The sequence below is a fragment of the Oncorhynchus nerka genome, linkage group LG24 (assembly GCF_034236695.1).
Source record: "Oncorhynchus nerka isolate Pitt River linkage group LG24, Oner_Uvic_2.0, whole genome shotgun sequence".
NCBI lineage: Eukaryota > Metazoa > Chordata > Actinopteri > Salmoniformes > Salmonidae > Oncorhynchus > Oncorhynchus nerka.
In genome coordinates this window covers 87,448,371-87,463,453 of record NC_088419.1, presented here as the reverse complement: position 1 = coordinate 87,463,453, position 15,083 = coordinate 87,448,371, and the positions used below count along the sequence as shown (strand labels likewise).

Genomic DNA, 15,083 nt, shown 5'->3' with positions numbered 1-15,083 from the left:
TCTGTAATCATAAAACCAGAAACCACTGGCGCTTCTCTCTAGCTCTCTTTCTCACTCTCTCCATCCACCAAGCCCACACGGTTCAATCGCTTTTTTTCACTCAGAGAAAGGGGGATGGGTTGGTAAGGGGAGGACGGACAGAAGGGGGAGTGAATTCTAAGTGGGTCACGTGGGATGCCCCCCCCCCCCCTCCTCTGCCTCCATACTACAGTGGCTGATTCTCCTCCTGCTGCAAAACAACGAAGCAGAGCCGAGAGGAGAGGACAGGAGCTGGACAGAGAGAGGGAGAGAGAAAGTGAAAGGAAGAGAGAGGGAGGAGTGTTTTCTTCCTCGAGACTCAGGATCATGTTCTTCTGCAGCCATTTTCAGAAACCATGAGTGCTCCCTCCCTCTCTGTCTCTCTCCGTCAGACTGCCTAGCAACATGCGGGACTAGCCACAGCACTATCAACACAGCTCTGCTGTCTCTTACTGCTTTCTTTTAGCGGAGCATCCTGAGAAGAAGACATGCACACCGGAGCAGAGAACGGAAAACACAAGGCAAGTTGAAGGATTCCGTTTTATTTTCGGACACATTGCAAAAGGGAAGTGGGGAGAGGAAGAGAGACAGAGCGAGAGAGAGAGAGACCATTGGAGAGATAGGAAAAAAGAGAGGGGGGCTGTAGTGCATAACTGAGACCAAGGATCAAGAAGAGGAAAGGGGAGGAGGAAGAGAGGAGAGAAAGAGCCCTAAACCCAAAAGGCTTGGTGACGCAGAGGAAGAGAGGAGATGACGGAGACTCTGGAATGCACTGTGACAGATGGACGGATGTTACGCCAACAATAATCCATTAGGCAGACAGGGTGGAAGAGTACATTACCCCAGATTCCAGAGAAGAGGAACAGTGATGGCGTACCGAGTGTGCCGACAGACGGCACCAGCAATCACACAGTCCGTCTGCCAGCTGCAGGAGGAGGTATGTACAGTACTACATGTTTCATCAGCTCTGGCACTCAACCTCCCCCTATCCAGTCTTCTCTTTCTATCATCCTCCTGTCTCTGTCCCATCCTCCCCTCTCTCTCTCACATCCATCTATCCATCCTCCCCTCTCTCTCTCTCTCTCTCTCTCTCTCTCACACATCCATCTATCCATCCTCCCCTCTCTCTCTCACATCCATCTATCCATCCTCCCCTCTCTCTCTCACATCCATCTATCCATCCTCCCCTCTCTCTCTCACATCCATCTATCCATCATCCATCTATCCATCCTCCCTCTCTCTCACATCCATCTATGCATCCTCCCCTCTCTCTCTCTCACATCCATCTATCCATCCTCCCTCTCTCTCTCACATCCATCTATCCATCCTCCCCTCTCTCTCTCTCACACATCCATCTATCCATCCTCCCCTCTCTCTCTCTCTCTCACATCCATCTATCCATCCTCCCCTCTCTCTCTCTCTCACATCCATCTATCCATCCTCCCCTCTCTCTCTCTCACATCCATCTATCCATCCTCCCCTCTCTCTCTCACACACATCCATCTATCCATCCTCCCCTCTCTCTCTCACATCCATCTATCCATCCTCTTCCCTCAGCAAAGCCAGGCTTACAGCTCTGTTGTTTCCAGACCTCTCAAAAACATTACCTGGCTGATCCAATGATTGATGCTGGCAACGCCGGGCAGATCTCATTGATCCAATTCAATTAACACTGTCTCTAACCCCATGCATCATGTCCATCCCACTGACTGGGAAGTTGGCACACCAGCCCAGATGCATCGCGAAAGCTAATTGCTGAGGTGGACATTTAAAATGCATGGGGTTTGGCTCTTCATGGGGCGGTCCCCTGGACTATGAAACTTTGATAGGATCTCCTTTTTAAAGCACATAGTGAAAAAGACACACACACACACACAGCCCAACACAGTCGTTTAACTGATGAGACACACACACAGCCCAACACAGCAGTTTAACTGATGAGACACACACAGACAGCCCAACATGGCAGTTTAACTGATGAGACACACACACAGCCCAACACAGCAGTTTAACAGATGAGACACACACACAGCCCAACACAGCAGTTTAACTGATGAGACACACACAGACAGCCCAACATGGCAGTTTAACAGATAAGACACACACACAGCCCAACACAGCAGTTTAACTGATGAGACACACACACAGCCCAACACAGCAGTTTAACTGATGAGACACACACAGACAGCCCAACATGGCAGTTTAACTGATGAGACACACACACAGCCCAACATGGCAGTTTAACTGATGAGACACACACACAGCCCAACACAGTCGTTTAACTGATGAGACACACACACAGCCCAACACAGCAGTTTAACTGATGAGACACACACAGACAGCCCAACATGGCAGTTTAACTGATGAGACACACACACAGCCCAACACAGCAGTTTAACTGATGAGACACACACACAGCCCAACACAGCAGTTTAACTGATGAGACACACACAGACAGCCCAACATGGCAGTTTAACTGATGAGACACACACACAGCCCAACATGGCAGTTTAACTGATGAGACACACACACACAGCCCAACACAGCAGTTTAACAGATAAGACACACACACAGCCCAACATGGCAGTTTAACAGATGAGACACACACACAGCCCAACACAGCAGTTTAACAGATAAGACACACACACAGCCCAACATGGCAGTTTAACAGATGAGACACACACACAGCCCAACACAGCAGTTTAACAGATGAGACACACACACAGCCCAACACAGCAGTTTAACTGATGAGACACACACAGACAGCCCAACATGGCAGTTTAACTGATGAGACACACACACAGCCAAACACAGCAGTTTAACTGATGAGACACACACACAGCCCAACACAGCAGTTTAACTGATGAGACACACACAGACAGCCCAACATGGCAGTTTAACTGATGAGACACACACACAGCCCAACATGGCAGTTTAACTGATGAGACACACACACACAGCCCAACACAGCAGTTTAACAGATAAGACACACACACAGCCCAACATGGCAGTTTAACAGATGAGACACACACACAGCCCAACACAGCAGTTTAACAGATGAGACACACACACAGCCCAACACAGCAGCTTCACCTGCATTCCATTGCCCACCAAACAGTCCAACTCAAATCACGTATTTTCTTTACTTCACACAATTCTTACCAAGTGTCACTCATTCTGAGGGTCTGCTGTATAACTCAGAACTACTAATACAGTATCACAATATCACAAAATCCCTCAGAGTTGCTACGTTCTGAATATGATTTGATAAGCAGGCGTCCGATATGACGGTGAGTACATTAGATAAGGGTTTGTGTGCAGGGAGGCTCGGGTGGCCTGGCCTAGATTTGACCAGCGCCTCGGCCATGAAGTGTAGAAACACCCTGTCTATCCAGTAAACATTAACCCATTCACAACCCTGTCTATCCAGTAACATTAACCCATTCACAACCCTGTCTAACCAGTAACATTAACCCATTCACAACCTTGTCTATCCAGTAACATTAACCCATTCACAACCCTGTCTATCTAGTACCATTAACCCATTCACAACCCGGTCTAACCAGTAACATTAACCCATTCACAACCTTGTCTATCCAGTAACATCAACCCATTCACAACCCTGTCTATCTAGTACCATTAACCCATTCACAACCCGGTCTAACCAGTAACATTAACCCATTCACAACCCGGTCTAACCAGTAACATTAACCCATTCACAACCTGGTCTAACCAGTAACATTAACCCATTCACAACCCGGTCTAACCAGTAACATTAACCCATTCACAACCCTGTCTATCCAGTAACATTAACCCATTCACAACCCAGTCTATCCAGTAACATTAACCCATTCACAACCCGGTCTAACCAGTAACATTAACCCATTCACAACCCGGTCTAACCAGTAACATTAACCCATCCACAACCCGGTCTAACCAGTAACATTAACCCATTCACAACCCTGTCTATCTTAGTAACATTAACCCATTCACAACCCGGTCTAACCAGTAACATTAACCCATTCACAACCCTGTCTATCTATTACCATTAACCCATTCACAACCCTGTCTATCTTAGTAACATTAACCCAATCACAACCCTGTCTATCCAGTAACATTAACCCATTCACAACCCTGTCTATCCAGTACCATTAACCCATTCACAACTCTGTCTATCTAGTACCATTAACCCATTCACAACCCTGTCTATCTAGTACCATTAACCCATTCACAACCCTGTCTATCTAGTACCATTAACCCATTCACAACCCGGTCTAACCAGTAACATTAACCCATTCACAACCCGGTCTATCTAGTACCATTAACCCATTCACAACCCTGTCTTTCCAGTAACATTAACCCATTCACAACCCTGTCTAACCAGTAACATTAACCCATTCACAACCCTGTCTATCCAGTAACATTAACCCATTCACAACCCTGTCTATGCAGTAACATTAACCTATTCACAACCCTGTCTTTCCAGTAACATTAACCCATTCACAACCCTGTCTATCCAGTAACATTAACCTATTCACAACCCTGTCTATCCAGTAACATTAACCCATTCACAACCCTGTCTATCCAGTAACATTAACCCATTCACAACCCGGTCTAACCAGTAACATTAACCCATTCACAACCCGGTCTATCCAGTAACATTAACCCATTCACAACCCGGTCTATCCAGTAACATTAACCCAATCACAACCTTGTCTATCCAGTAACATTAACCCATTCACAACCCTGTCTATCTAGTACCATTAACCCATTCACAACCCGGTCTAACCAGTAACATTAACCCATTCACAACCCGGTCTAACCAGTAACATTAACCCATTCACAACCTTGTCTATCCAGTAACATTAACCCATTCACAACCCTGTCTATCTAGTACCATTAACCCATTCACAACCCGGTCTAACCAGTAACATTAACCCATTCACAACCCGTTCTAACCAGTAACATTAACCCATTCACAACCCGGTCTAACCAGTAACATTAACCCATTCACAACCCGGTCTAACCAGTAACATTAACCCATTCACAACCCTGTCTATCCAGTAACATTAACCCATTCACAACCCGGTCTATCCAGTAACATTAACCCATTCACAACCCGGTCTAACCAGTAACATTAACCCATTCACAACCCTGTCTATCTTAGTAACATTAACCCATTCACAACCCTGTCTATCCAGTACCATTAACCCATTCACAACCCTGTCTATCTAGTACCATTAACCCATTCACAACCCTGTCTATCTAGTACCATTAACCCATTCACAACCCGGTCTAACCAGTAACATTAACCCATTCACAACCCGGTCTATCTAGTACCATTAACCCATTCACAACCCGGTCTAACCAGTAACATTAACCCATTCACAACCCGATATAACCAGTAATATTAACCCATTCACAACCCGGTATAACCAGTAATATTAACCCATTCACAACCCGATCTATCGAGTAACATTAACCCATTCACAACCCTGTCTATCCAGTAACATTAACCCATTCACAACCCTGTCTTTCCAGTAACATTAACCCATTCACAACCCTGTCTAACCAGTAACATTAACCCATTCACAACCCGGTCTAACCAGTAACATTAACCCATTCACAACCCGGTCTAACCAGTAACATTAACCCATTCACAACCCTGTCTATCTTAGTAACATTAACCCATTCACAACCCGGTCTAACCAGTACCATTAACCCATTCACAACCCGGTCTAACCAGTAACATTAACCCATTCACAACCCGGTCTAACCAGTAACATTAACCCATTCACAACCCGGTCTAACCAGAGAGAGAGAGAGAGAGGTCTTCACCAGATCCTCCAGGTCCATTGAGTGGTGAAAGAGAGTGAAGGTGTACATTTACCAGCACCTCATATTAAAAGAATCCTCACTCTGAAGGAAGCATAGTCTGCAATTCCCAGGACATTCCTTATGTTAAAAAAAATGGAATATCTTAATAGGAACCTGAGAACTCAACTGTCAGAGGACAGAATGGAAAACTACAAAGGAAGCTACAAAGGAAGAGTAAATTCAATCAGACTCAAATACACCCCACTGGGCACACTGGTAGAATCAACGTAATTTCCACGTCATTTCAATGAAATGACATGGAATAAACATTAAATTGGTGTCTGTGCCCAGTGCTTACAATAGACTTACAATACTTGAACGTGGCTGTAAAGGTTGTTCCGCTCTAAAAGGATGATGGTAATAACAAGCCACTAAGTTATTTATAACCATGACAACAGATTCAAATCAAAGCCTTTATATGTGAGAGCGAAGGAGTCTGAGGGTACAGCATGAGATTTCACTAATTCCTTTAGACCCGTTCTGGAGCAGCCACACACACACACACACACACACTCCCACACACACACATGAAGACTTTCGATGGTAGTTTAGTTATTTCTGTTAGAAGCCAGCACCGGATGGAAAGACCATTAAAGCTATTCTTAGGAACAACGGCATGTTCCTAAGCGTGTGTTAAAGTTTAGTGTTAACTGTGTTAACTGTGTTAACTGCTCAATGCTTTTGCCTCAGTCTGACTCTGAATGAGTCTGGATGTAACAGTTGGGGCATGCAGCCATAGCATTGTGTTACAGTCTTAGGGTTCTATTAAATCAGATCCGCTTTAGCCGACATCCGCATAGCAGTTGTTTTGGTGGTGTCGGAGGTGGAACTGTGTTAGAGCTGTCAAATCCAGAAGAGGCTCCTGGCATTATACCTAAAGTGGACATTGCGATTGGCTGCACGGAGTCGCATGAACAGAAATTCCATGCAGCCTTGTTTACAAGTTGGAACACTGGAATGTGAGATGTAATCCGATTTGACCAGCCTGATCACTAGAAATAGACTTTTGAATTCCAGATGTTTGAAAAGGTCCTGAGAACGTAGATATAAAAAGATAAGAACAATGATTGGCCAGCACTGGGCGAACCAAAGTCCTAACCTTAAGCACTCAGAATGAATACCTAAACGGTTAACATTTAACCCTGTAACAAAGCTGAATTAATGCATCAAAAAAGACGTTCATCCATAATATGTCAGATTTTGAAAAGGAAACTATTAGATCTTGTTGGATTTTATTTTTATTTAACTAGGCAAGTCAGTTGAGAACAAATTCTTATTTACAATGACGGCCTACCCCAGGACAAACCCGGACGTCGTGCGCCGCCCTATGAGACTCCCAATCATGGCCGTATGTGATACAGCCTGGATTCAAACCAGGGACTGTAGTGATGCCTCTTGCACTGAGATGCAGTGCCTTAGACCGCTACATCACTCGGGAGCCCACAGGATTTGACAGCTCCAACACCGCCCAGACATCAGCAATGCGGGTGTCGGCTATCGCCGGTTAACTTCTGATCTGATTTCATCTAGGCCTTAACGTGTACACATATTGGAGATTCGTGAGAACGCTTTATCAAAACACATATCCCAGTAATGGTTTATGTACCTGCAAATAGTAGGATTTGTGTCTTAAAAACAAGTCTAGTTGAATGATCAGCTGGGCGGATGTCAGCAGTATCTGTCTGGTATACAGTCAAATAAAACATTACCGTCCAGAGACCTTTGTTTTGCCAACATCTTTGTTTTGGCCTCTATATACAAACAGCACGCAGCTCCATATTAAATATCAGAAGGCCTTTGAAAGAGTGCCAATGACAACTATGAAACAAAGAGCGATCGATACTCTGTCGAGGCTTGCAGTTATCAAATCAACGTTTATTAGTCACGTATACAGATTTGAAAGTGTTATAGCAGGTGCAGTGAAATGCTTGTGTTACTAGCTCCAACAGTGCAATATAATGTATTGTGTAACTAGCTCCAACGGTGCAATATAATGTCTTGTGTTACTAGCTCCAACAGTACAGTATAATGTATTGTGTTACTAGCTCCAACAGTGCAATATAATGTATTGTGCTACTAGCTCCAACAGTACAGTAGAATGTCTTGTGTTACTAGCTCCAACAGTACAGTAGAATGTATTGTGTTACTAGCTCCAACAGTACAGTAGAATGTCTTGTGTTACTAGCTCCAACAGTACAGTAGAATGTCTTGTGTTACTTGCTCCAACAGTAGAATGTCTTGTGTTACTAGCTCCAACAGTACAGTAGAATGTCTTGTGTTACTAGCTCCAACAGTACAGTAGAATGTATTGTGTTACTAGCTCCAACAGTACAGTAGAATGTATTGTGTTACTAGCTCCAACAGTACAGTAGAATGTCTTGTGTTACTAGCTCCAACAGTACAGTAGAATGTATTGTGTTACTAGCTCCAACAGTACAGTAGAATGTATTGTGTTACTAGCTCCAACAGTACAGTATAATGTATTGTGTTACTAGCTCCAACAGTACAGTAGAATGTCTTGTGTTACTAGCTCCAACAGTACAGTAGAATGTCTTGTGTTACTAGCTCCAACAGTACAGTAGCATTTATTGTGTTGCTAGCTCCAACAGTACAGTAGAATGTATTGTGTTACTAGCTCCAACAGTACAGTAGAATGTCTTGTGTTACTAGCTCCAACAGTACAGTAGAATGTATTGTGTTACTTGCTCCAACAGTACAGTAGAATGTCTTGTATTACTAGCTCCAACAGTACAGTAGAATGTCTTGTGTTACTAGCTGCAACAGTACAGTAGAATGTATTGTGTTACTAGCTCCAACAGTACAGTAGAATGTCTTGTGTTACTACCTCCAACAGTACAGTATAATGTATTGTGTTACTAGCTCCAACAGTACAGTATAATGTATTGTGTTACTAGCTCCAACATTACAGTAGAATGTCTTGTGTTACTAGCTCCAACAGTGCAGTAGAATGTCTTGTGTCAATAGCTCCAACAGTACAGTAGAATGTCTTGTGTTACTAGCTCCAACAGTACAGTAGAATGTCTTGTGTTACTAGCTCCAACAGTACAGTAGAATGTATTGTGTTACTAGCTCCAACAGTACAGTAGAATATCTTGTGTTACTAGCTCCAACAGTACAGTAGAATGTATTGTGTTACTAGCTCCAACAGTACAGTAGAATGTCTTGTGTTACAAGCTCCAACAGTACAGTAGAATGTATTGTGTTACTTGCTGCAACAGGCCAGTAGAATGTATTGTGTTACTAGCTCCAACAGTACAGTATAATGTCTTGTGTTACTAGCTCCAACAGTACAGTAGAATGTCTTGTGTTACTAGCTCCAACAGTACAGTAGAATGTCTTGTGTTACTAGCTCCAACAGTACAGTAGAATGTCTTGTGTTACTAGCTCCAACAGTACAGTAGAATGTCTTGTGTTACTAGCTCCAACAGTGCAGTAGAATATCTTGTGTTACTAGCTCCAACAGTACAGTATAATGTCTTGTGTTGCTAGCTCCAACAGTACAGTAGAATGTCTTGTGTTACTAGCTCCAACAGTACAGTAGAATGTCTTGTGTTATTAACTCCAACAGTACAGTAGAATGTCTTGTGTTACTAGCTCCAACAGTACAGTAGAATGTATTGTGTTACTAGCTCCAACAGTACAGTATAATGTCTTGTGTTACTAGCTCCAACAGTACAGTATAATGTCTTGTGTTACTAGCTCCAACAGTACAGTAGAATGTCTTGTGTTACTTGCTGCAACAGGCCAGTAGAATGTATTGTGTTACTAGCTCCAACAGTACAGTATAATGTCTTGTGTTACTAGCTCCAACAGTACAGTAGAACGTCTTGTGTTACTAGCTCCAACAGTACAGTATAATGTCTTGTGTTGCTAGCTCCAAAGGTACAGTAGAATGTCTTGTGTTACTAGCTCCAACAGTACAGTAGAATGTCTTGTGTTATTAACTCCAACAGTACAGTAGAATGTCTTGTGTTACTAGCTCCAACAGTACAGTAGAATGTATTGTGTTACTAGCTCCAACAGTACAGTATAATGTCTTGTGTTACTAGCTCCAACAGTACAGTATAATGTCTTGTGTTACTAGCTCCAACAGTACAGTATAATGTATTGTGTTACTAGCTCCAACAGTACAGTAGAATGTCTTGTGTTACTAGCTCCAACAGTACAGTATAATGTCTTGTGTTACTAGCTCCAACAGTACAGTAGAATGTCTTGTGTTACTAGCTCCAACAGTACAGTAGAATGTCTTGTGTTACTAGCTCCAACAGTACAGTAGAATGTCTTGTGTTACTAGCTCCAACAGTACAGTAGAATGTATTGTGTTACTAGCTCCAACAGTACAGTAGAATGTCTTGTGTTACAAGCTCCAACAGTACAGTAGAATGTCTTGTGTTACTTGCTGCAACAGGCCAGTAGAATGTATTGTGTTACTAGCTCCAACAGTACAGTATAATGTCTTGTGTTACTAGCTCCAACAGTACAGTAGAATGTCTTGTGTTACTAGCTCCAACAGTACAGTAGAATGTGTTGTGTTACTAGCTCCAACAGTACAGTAGAATGTCTTGTGTTACTAGCTCCAACAGTACAGTAGAATGTATTGTGTTACTAGCTCCAACAGTACAGTAGAATGTATTGTGTTACTAGCTCCAACAGGCCAGTAGAATGTATTGTGTTACTAGCTCCAACAGTACAGTAGAATGTCTTGTGTTACTAGCTCCAACAGGCCAATATAATGTATTGTGTTACTAGCTCCAACAGTACAGTAGAATGTATTGTGTTACTAGCTCCAACAGTAGAATGTATTGTGTTACTAGCTCCAACAGTAGAATGTATTGTGTTACTAGCTCCAACAGTAGAATGTATTGTGTTACTAGCTCCAACAGTAGAATGTATTGTGTTACTAGTAACAGAGTAGAATGTCTTGTGTTACTAGCTCCAACAGTACAGTAGAATGTATTGTGTTACTAGCTCCAACAGTACAGTAGAATGTCTTGTGTTACTAGCTCCAACAGTGCAGTAGAATGTCTTGTGTCAATAGCTCCAAAAGTACAGTAGAATGTCTTGTGTTACTAGCTCCAACAGTACAGTAGAATGTCTTGTGTTACTAGCTCCAACAGTACAGTAGAATGTCTTGTGTTACTAGCTCCAACAGTACAGTAGAATGTGTTGTGTTACTAGCTCCAACAGTACAGTAGAATGTCTTGTGTTACTAGCTCCAACAGTACAGTAGAATGTATTGTGTTACTAGCTCCAACAGTACAGTAGAATGTATTGTGTTACTAGCTCCAACAGGCCAGTAGAATGTCTTGTGTTACTAGCTCCAACAGTACAGTAGAATGTCTTGTGTTACTAGCTCCAACAGGCCAATATAATGTATTGTGTTACTAGCTCCAACAGTACAGTAGAATGTATTGTGTTACTAGCTCCAACAGTAGAATGTATTGTGTTACTAGCTCCAACAGTAGAATGTATTGTGTTACTAGCTCCAACAGTAGAATGTATTGTGTTACTAGCTCCAACAGTAGAATGTATTGTGTTACTAGCTCCAACAGTACAGTAGAATGTCTTGTGTTACTAGCTCCAACAGTACAGTAGAATGTATTGTGTTACTAGCTCCAACAGTACAGTAGAATGTCTTGTGTTACTAGCTCCAACAGTGCAGTAGAATGTCTTGTGTCAATAGCTCCAAAAGTACAGTAGAATGTCTTGTGTTACTAGCTCCAACAGTACAGTAGAATGTCTTGTGTTACTAGCTCCAACAGTACAGTAGAATGTCTTGTGTTACTAGCTCCAACAGTACAGTAGAATGTCTTGTGTTACTAGCTCCAACAGTACAGTAGAATGTCTTGTGTTGCTAGCTCCAACAGTACAGTAGAATGTCTTGTGTTACTAGCTCCAACAGTGCAGTAGAATGTATTGTGTTAATAGCTCCAACTGTACAGTAGAATGTATTGTGTTAATAGCTCCAACAGTACAGTAGAATGTCTTGTGTTACTAGCTCCAACAGTACAGTAGAATGTGTTGTGTTACTAGCTCCAACAGTACAGTAGAATGTCTTGTGTTACTAGCTCCAACAGTACAGTAGAATGTATTGTGTTACTAGCTCCAACAGGCCAGTAGAATGTCTTGTGTTACTAGCTCCAACAGTACAGTATAATGTCTTGTGTTGCTAGCTCCAAAGGTACAGTAGAATGTCTTGTGTTACTAGCTCCAACAGTACAGTAGAATGTCTTGTGTTATTAACTCCAACAGTACAGTAGAATGTATTGTGTTACTAGCTCCAACAGGCCAGTAGAATGTCTTGTGTTACTAGCTCCAACAGTACAGTAGAATGTCTTGTGTTACTAGCTCCAAATGACTTAAATGTAAATGTAAATGTAAACAGGCCAATATAATGTATTGTGTTACTAGCTCCAACAGTACAGTAGAATGTATTGTGTTACTAGCTCCAACAGTAGAATGTATTGTGTTACTAGCTCCAACAGTACAGTAGAATGTATTGTGTTACTAGCTCCAACAGTAGAATGTATTGTGTTCCTAGCTCCAACAGTACAGTAGAATGTCTTGTGTTACTAGCTCCAACAGTACAGTAGAATGTCTTGTGTTACTAGCTCCAACAGTACAGTAGAATGTATTGTATTACTAGCTCCAACAGTACAGTATAATGTATTGTGTTACTAGCTCCAACAGTACAGTATAATGTATTGTGTTACTAGCTCCAACAGTAGAATGTCTTGTGTTACTAGCTCCAACAGTACAGTAGAATGTCTTTTGTTACTAGCTCCAACAGTACAGTAGAATGTATTGTGTTACTAGCTCCAACAGTACAGTAGAATGTCTTGTGTTACTAGCTCCAACAGTGCAGTAGAATGTCTTGTGTCAATAGCTCCAAAAGTACAGTAGAATGTCTTGTGTTACTAGCTCCAACAGTACAGTAGAATGTCTTGTGTTACTAGCTCCAACAGTACAGTATAATGTCTTGTGTTACTAGCTCCAAAAGTACAGTAGAATGTCTTGTGTTACTAGCTCCAACAGTACAGTAGAATGTATTGTGTTACTAGCTCCAACAGTACAGTATAATGTCTTGTGTTACTAGCTCCAACAGTACAGTAGAATGTCTTTTGTTAATAGCTCCAACAGTACAGTAGAATGTCTTGTGTTGCTAACCAACAGTACAGTAGAATGTCTTGTGTTACTAGCTCCAACAGTACAGTAGAATGTCTTGTGTTACTAGCTCCAACAGTGCAGTAGAATGTCTTGTGTCAATAGCTCCAAAAGTACAGTGGAATGTCTTGTGTTACTAGCTCCAACAGTACAGTAGAATGTCTTGTGTTACTAGCTCCAACAGTACAGTATAATGTCTTGTGTTACTAGCTCCAACAGTACAGTAGAATGTCTTGTGTTACTAGCTCCAACAGTACAGTAGAATGTATTGTGTTACTAGCTCCAACAGTACAGTATAATAACTTGTGTTACTAGCTCCAACAGTACAGTAGAATGTCTTGTGTTACTAGCTCCAACAGTACATTAGAATGTCTTGTGTTGCTAACTCCAACAGTACAGTATAATGTCTTGTGTTACTAGCTCCAACAGTACATTAGAATGTATTGTGTTACTAGCTCCAACAGTACAGTAGAATGTCTTGTGTTACTAGCTCCAACAGGCCAGTATAATGTATTGTGTTACTAGCTCCAACAGTACAGTATAATGTCTTGTGTTACTAGCTCCAACAGTACAGTATAATGTATTGTGTTACTAGCTCCAACAGTACAGTAGAATGTCTTGTGTTACAAGCTATAACAGTACAGTAGAATGTCTTGTGTTACTAGCTCCAACAGGACAGTAGAATGTCTTGTGTTACTAGCTCCAACAGCCCAGTGGAATGTATTGTGTTAATAGTCCAACAGTTGTCTTGTGTTACTAGCTCCAACAGTACAGTAGAATGTCTTGTGTTACTAGCTCCAACAGTACAGTAGAATGTCTTGTGTTACTAGCTCCAACAGTACAGTATAATGTATTGTGTTACTAGCTCCAACAGTACAGTAGAATGTATTGTGTTACTAGTTCCAACAGTAGAATGTATTGTGTTACTAGCTCCAACAGTACAGTAGAATGTCTTGTGTTACTAGCTCCAACAGTACAGTATAATGTATTGTGTTACTAGCTCCAACAGTACAGTAGAATGTCTTGTGTTACTAGCTCCAACAGTAGAATGTATTGTGTTACTAGCTCCAACAGTACAGTAGAATGTCTTGTGTTACTAGCTCCAACAGTACAGTAGAATGTATTGTGTTACTAGCTCCAACAGTACAGTATAATGTATTGTGTTACTAGCTCCAACAGTACAGTAGAATGTATTGTGTTACTAGCTCCAACAGTAGAATGTATTGTGTTACTAGCTCCAACAGTACAGTAGAATGTATTGTGTTACTAGCTCCAACAGTAGAATGTATTGTGTTCCTAGCTCCAACAGTACAGTAGAATGTCTTGTGTTACTAGCTCCAACAGTACAGTAGAATGTCTTGTGTTACTAGCTCCAACAGTGCAGTAGAATGTCTTGTGTCAATAGCTCCAACAGTACAGTAGAATGTATTGTGTTGCTAGCTCCAACAGTACAGTATAATGTATTGTGTTACTAGCTCCAACAGTACAGTAGAATGTCTTGTGTTACTAGCTCCAACAGTACAGTAGAATGTATTGTGTTACTAGCTCCAACAGTACAGTAGAATGTCTTGTGTTACTAGCTCCAACAGTGCAGTAGAATGTCTTGTGTCAATAGCTCCAAAAGTACAGTAGAATGTCTTGTGTTACTAGCTCCAACAGTACAGTAGAATGTCTTGTGTTACTAGCTCCAACAGTACAGTATAATGTCTTGTGTTACTAGCTCCAAAAGTACAGTAGAATGTCTTGTGTTACTAGCTCCAACAGTACAGTAGAATGTATTGTGTTACTAGCTCCAACAGTACAGTATAATGTCTTGTGTTACTAGCTCCAACAGTACAGTAGAATGTCTTTTGTTAATAGCTCCAACAGTACAGTAGAATGTCTTGTGTTGCTAACTCCAACAGTACAGTAGAATGTCTTGTGTTACTAGCTCCAACAGTACAGTAGAATGTCTTGTGTTACTAGCTCCAACAGTGCAGTAGAATGTCTTGTGTCAATAGCTC

The 15,083-nt window shown here is 41.8% G+C and overlaps 1 protein-coding gene across 1 annotated transcript in view; it reads left to right on the top strand.

Moving 5' to 3' along the window:
- Window positions 1–211: 211 nt before the first annotated feature.
- Window positions 212–15,083, top strand: part of LOC115126061 (beta-1,3-galactosyltransferase 2-like) — a 38,217-nt gene continuing 23,345 nt past the window's right edge. The window contains exon 1 of the mRNA XM_065009249.1: window positions 212–955. The gene's annotated coding sequence lies outside the window, so the exon portion shown is untranslated. The remainder of the gene's footprint in view (window positions 956–15,083) is intronic.